The sequence below is a fragment of the Zingiber officinale genome, chromosome 1A (assembly GCF_018446385.1).
Source record: "Zingiber officinale cultivar Zhangliang chromosome 1A, Zo_v1.1, whole genome shotgun sequence".
Classification (NCBI taxonomy): domain Eukaryota; kingdom Viridiplantae; phylum Streptophyta; class Magnoliopsida; order Zingiberales; family Zingiberaceae; genus Zingiber; species Zingiber officinale.
The window spans coordinates 33634496-33640495 of record NC_055987.1 but is presented as its reverse complement, the minus strand read 5'-3'; positions in this window follow the sequence as shown (position 1 = coordinate 33640495).

Below are 6000 nucleotides of genomic sequence, written 5' to 3'. Positions count from 1 at the left end.
AACAAAATACTATCACCACGGAGGTTAAGTTTGCAAGTGTCGACTCCTTTGACTTCAACTCTTGCATTGTTTCCTACATAGATCCATTTGTTGCCAGATGGTACTCGTTGGTACTCTACTACAAATGTAACTCAGTCCCGAGCTACATGGTTGGTTGCTCCCAAATCTATAATCTACAAAGGATAAGAATCAGCTAACCACACTGAACTAGCAACAAAATGCTCAAGAAAACAAGACACACTTGCATTGTTTCAATCTGGTCTTCTTTCCTTTCTTCTTGATTGGGTCTTATCTCACAGCAACAACTTCTTTCTTCTTTCCCTTCCCCTTTTTGAACCATTTCTTTTTCTTGGATCCAGATGATCCAACAGAACCAATAGTCACATAGGCTAGTCCAAAAATCCTTGCGGATTCAACTCTCTCCGCCTCCAATTCTACATGGCATAAGATGTCAATGAAAGTCTTAATACTCTTACTGTGAGTTAGGGTCTGCTTCATGGTCTCCCAAAAATCTGGAAGGAAATGAATAACTGTTTGAACCTGTTGTTCATCTTAACACTCATGACCAACAGTTTTAAGCTCCTGAATCATGTTCGACATCTCCCTTAGGTGTTTAACCATTGAAAGATTCGGACGTTTAATGTAGCTGTCAAACTTAATCGTTAGCTATCGAAGCTTGCTCAGACTTCCTCCACTGTATTTCTCCTTAAGGGCTACCTAGACTGCATGAGCCGTAAAATATGACTCATATTCAAAAACTAGGTCATCCACCATTAAACTAATCAATATTCCCTTAGCAGTGGAATCCTTCTTCTTCCATGCCTTATAGACATTAAGATCTTGTCTGTTCTGTGTAGTGGCATCTACAAGCTCTTTCATAACCTGTTTTATAGTCTTAAGAATATATTGTATCTTGAGTTGCCAGATTTTGTAATTCTCCTCATATAATTTCTCTCTATTATTGAGTTTAGCTATGATGTTCTTATTTGTCATGATCTAACGTAAATAAATATATTATTTAGTATTCAATGTAATTCACATGCATGCAATTTATGATTGATTTAATATTAATTTGAGTTGGTTTACAAAATCAAGTGATAACTACATTTCCACTCATCATTTGTATGGTTCAATCAAATCAACATTGATGAATATTATTACATACATCCCAATAAATGAACTAATCATTGTTCTATCATGATTTCTTTAATTAAATGAACTAATCATTTAATAAAATGAATTAATCATTTTTCATGTATCATGTAGAGTAATCAGCATATGAATAAACATATCATTCATATAAACATGTCGCCTATTGTTAACATATAACAAACGGACATGAACTAAATAGACTAATATTGTTCATACACAATAACAATAACAATAACAGAACTCTTACAAACTAGATAGGTTGACACCACTCCCACTAGGATAGATACTAGTGTGGTGTCTAACATAATCCCCTTCAACCTGGACTCACTTGAGGCAATCTCAGATAGATCAACTTTAAGATTTTCAATTTGATCTATCATCGAAACTTATTTAGAATCCTCTTTAGATTCTTCAAGATCCTTCTCTGGATCCTTTTCAAATTCTTCAGGATCTTCCTCTAGGAACTCATGGTGAAGTAACTTCACACACAACTATGCATATATAAGGTTCTCCCTTCGGAGAACCTTCATATCTAGTGGGCTACCACCTTAGGATTCTCCGGCAGTTAACGAATCAACGCCCAGATCCTATAATTATCCATGATTGGAAACTTTTCTTATTTGAGTTTTCAGGACTGGTAATCATCCGTGCTCTTTAAATTGAAATTAAATAAGTTAGTACAAAACCAACTAACCAGTACAAAAATCGACTTAATTTAATTTATATAGGCATGGAACCAACATTATTAATCAAGAAAAACAAATCGTCTTGATTTTTAGGAGGCTAAATCGACTGATCCATTTGATCGGTTGATTGGGAATTCATATCCTAAGCTCTGTCCAATGTCCTCATTAGAATTAATCTAACTGGATTAAGATTTCTTATCTATGTTCTGTTAATCTAAGTCCATTTAAGTCAAACTCAGACTTATTAATCAAACTCAGGTCCATTTGATCAATCCAATGCTCATTGGATTAAGTTTGACCCATTAGAACAAATCTAATCATTTTGGTTAAACTAACTTATGTAATCAAAATCATCCCAATTAATTCAATAATAAACTAAATTGGTTAAACCAACGAATGATTTGAACTCGATCTAGGTATTATTGAATTAAACTGGTATGGTTAAATCAACCAATGATTTGAACCAGATATGGGATCAAGCTGGTATAGTTCAATTTCAATTAATTGAACTTTGATTAATCAATTTCAATTGATTAAATAGTGAGCAATCAGTTCACGCATGATAAGCATAATATACTATTCATGCATGAAATCTTAATCGATTAAAATAATAATTTTCAAACAGTATTGACGAAGGAACAGTAATTAATACTGTTCATCTTCATTTAATCGATTAAAAAACTATTTGAATTGATTACTCCAATCGATTACACAGATTCACCATGCTTCGTCAGTTTAATTAATCGATTGCACATATCGATTAAAAATCCATTTAATCGATTACATTGCTTGAATCATTTACACCAATCGACTACACAGATTTGCTTCGTCGGTTTAATCGATTACATAGACTTTAAATCGATCAAGATTTGTTTTAATCGATTACACTACTTCTTCTCTTCTCTGTCACGATCGTGACACTCTCTTCTTCTGTCGCGACGAACGTGATTGTCGTTACCTTCGATAGTCAGCCTCCCAACATGGTCACCGACACTCTCTGGCCACGGAAGCCGATAGCCAGCAACCTCTCGGGGCTCAACAACCACAGTAGATCGCAACCCAGTCGCGATCTCGCCTGGCGACGGCGACAGAGAGATTTTCATTTCGACAAAGAGACTATTTCATACTAAGGCATCGCTCTGGTACCATTGTTGACAGTTTTAAAACATGAAAAATAGTAAACACTTACAACGATCTCCCGTAGATCTGCAATCAGTGCCAGCAAGACTTGTTGACGGAAGAACGATCACAAAATTGGAAAGCTTTTTATGGTTCATAAACCAAATCCCTCTTGCGAGATTGGACAAACCAATCTTGAATGTTCTTCTTTGCCCATTTACAATCTTGTTCACACGGACGAACCTTGCACAAAGACATTTTCGATATGGGATGGACCCTTTCTTGAACCTTGCACACAGCAAGCCCCCTCTTCCTTTTTCTCTCGTGCTCCTCTTCCCTTTAGATTGCTTGGACGACTTTATATAGGTGTAGAATGTCTCTTCCCCTTCATTTATGGAGGAAGATGATTGAATTGGAAGAGAAAGGAGAAGGGACACCTTTTCACCCTCCTAACTCCAACAGATAGTTCATCTACTCAGAGAACAAAACAAATCAATGATAACTACAATCTAAAGTCTGAACTTTAGTGTTTTGTTTTGAATATGAAAATCATAATTTTATATGAAGAATCAATTTCTGATGCACATTGCATATGTTTTGTTGCTTTCTCCAAACCAATGCATTTAATTAAATGAATAAGTTTGGTAATATTCCTATAAAGTGGTATCTTGAAGACTTGCGAAATACTCTTGAATTGTTTGCTTTTATTTGTAGAACAACAACTCATAACTTCTGAACATCGGAGGTCAAATCAAGAATTAGATAGTAAGCTGTTGACCTAGCTCAACGAACTAATTTGGGCCCGGACTAAAACTAAAAGGACCCGGGCTATTTCCTGAAAGAGATAATAGAGCTTAAGCTAAATGGGCCCCGACTAAAGCCCAGGGCAAAATGTGGCTCCGCCCTCGGTGGTCATGCCTATTTACTGGCGTCAATAAAATTTTCACTAAAGATTTTTCTCTTATTTTGAATATAAATCGAAAGATAGTTGTTTTTTTCAAACAGATCCATGATTTATCCTTTGCATTGACTATGTGACAAATAATATGTTAAAAAACAATATGGGATGCACACTGAGTCATAGTCTTTTACATTAAATAAAAATTCATATTCTTTTACATTAAATAAAAACTCGTATAATCATACTTTAAATATAGATCCGTTACGTTAATGATTCTCGAGTACCAACTCCATAAATATAAAAAAAGATATATATAGATACACAGATGTTAAACGTATAGTGAAATAAATCTCAAGTCATTACTTTTTAAAAATCGATCTTTAATCATTATGTAAGAGATGATATGTGTCCATTAATATAAATCATTGTGTATCCTATTTTTTTTTTTTTATCTGAGATAAAAAAAATTCAACTAGGACTAGAAGTTGTAGCACACCTACCGATCCAATATATATATAAAAAAATAAGACCCTAAAAATAAAACAAAAACAAAAAGTAAATTTGATTAATATTTTCTTCTGCATAGAAGATTTTCAATCTTTTGACATCATAGAATACTCATTCAACGACCGTTTTAATTGACTGTCATGTTATCTATCTTCACCTACCCTCAGCCATCTCATTGCTCCCCAATCAACTACGTTCACTAAGTTGCCACCGTGAATCCATTTCACCAAGCCATTGAAAAATTTTGATGTTGATGTCATGATCCCATTGTTACGATACATCAGGAACTTAGCTTTCTAGGGATAACATAGTTGATGCGTACTGGTGGTTAAATATTTGATTAAAATTTAATCGAATCGAATTGAATTAATCAAAATCAAATAAATCAAATTTTTTTAGCTAATCAAATTTTTAAATAAAATATCAATTAATTCAAAATCAAATTAAACAAAATTTTCTAATTATAATTAAAAATTCATAATAAATCGCGATAGTACTTAAATTGAATTCTATCACAATCAATTTTTTTGTCTATTCATTTTTTATTTTTATTTATTTTGTTTATTGAGTTTAATCGGATAAAAAATTTTAAAACGGAATATGAACTTAATTAACCGAATAAATTATTTTTTTTTAAAAAAATGAAATTACCAAATTAAAATTTTAAATTCAGTTAGCTTTTTTTTATTTAACTAAACTTTTGCTCATCTTACCCGTGGACAAAAAATAAAATATTCGAATCCCATCATGTTTGCCCAGACTCTACCAAATTACATAGACGAGAGACAGGGGGTGAATCTTGTTTGTTTAAAATTTATTTTCTTTTCGTAAATCAAAGTATGTTTGCAACGGAATAAAGAAAAGTCAAAACACACAAAAACACAAGTTTTTTTTTACTTGGTTCATAGTCTAACAACTACTACTCTAAGGCTCCTGATCCTTAATTACTTCCGAATGATCAATTACTAAAGTTTTTTTCTCTAAAAATTTTTAAAGAAGAAGCAAACTCCTAGAATGAAAGGGTAGGATAGTAACAACACTACTATCTTTAAATAAGAATGATAGTAATAAAAGAATTATATCGTTAACAAAGTATTAATGAAGATCAAGCGTAGATTGTTTGAGAGTCTCTCGACGTTGTAGTAGCAACACCTACACAATCTGAGCAGCAAGAGAAGAATGAGTCGAATAGAGAATTGATACTGAGCCTCGAACCACGAGGCTTCTTTTATAGACTGAAAATCAATCAGTGGACTGAACCTTATTAATTGACCGAACAATTATCAGGCGACTGGTTCCCACTTATTTCCTTGGATGCGATCTAATCGATCCTGTGAAATCTAGGTTTTCGGTGGACTAAACTCCTTTCAATCGATTGGTCCCCCAGAGGTTTCCTTTCCTACGATGATCCAATTATATCTGTATCATCTTTCCAAATAGGGTTTGGTCAACTGATCCCCTTAATCAATCAACTAAACCAAGCTTTCCTTCTTTATAGTGATTTGAAACTCCTTGTGTTTATCCACTTGGATTGGTCAACTGATGCCCTCATTCAACAAGAGTTTTACTTTACTATAAAGAGTTTTACTTTTCTACAAAATAAAGTTAGTACATTAATACAATAATAATGATTAT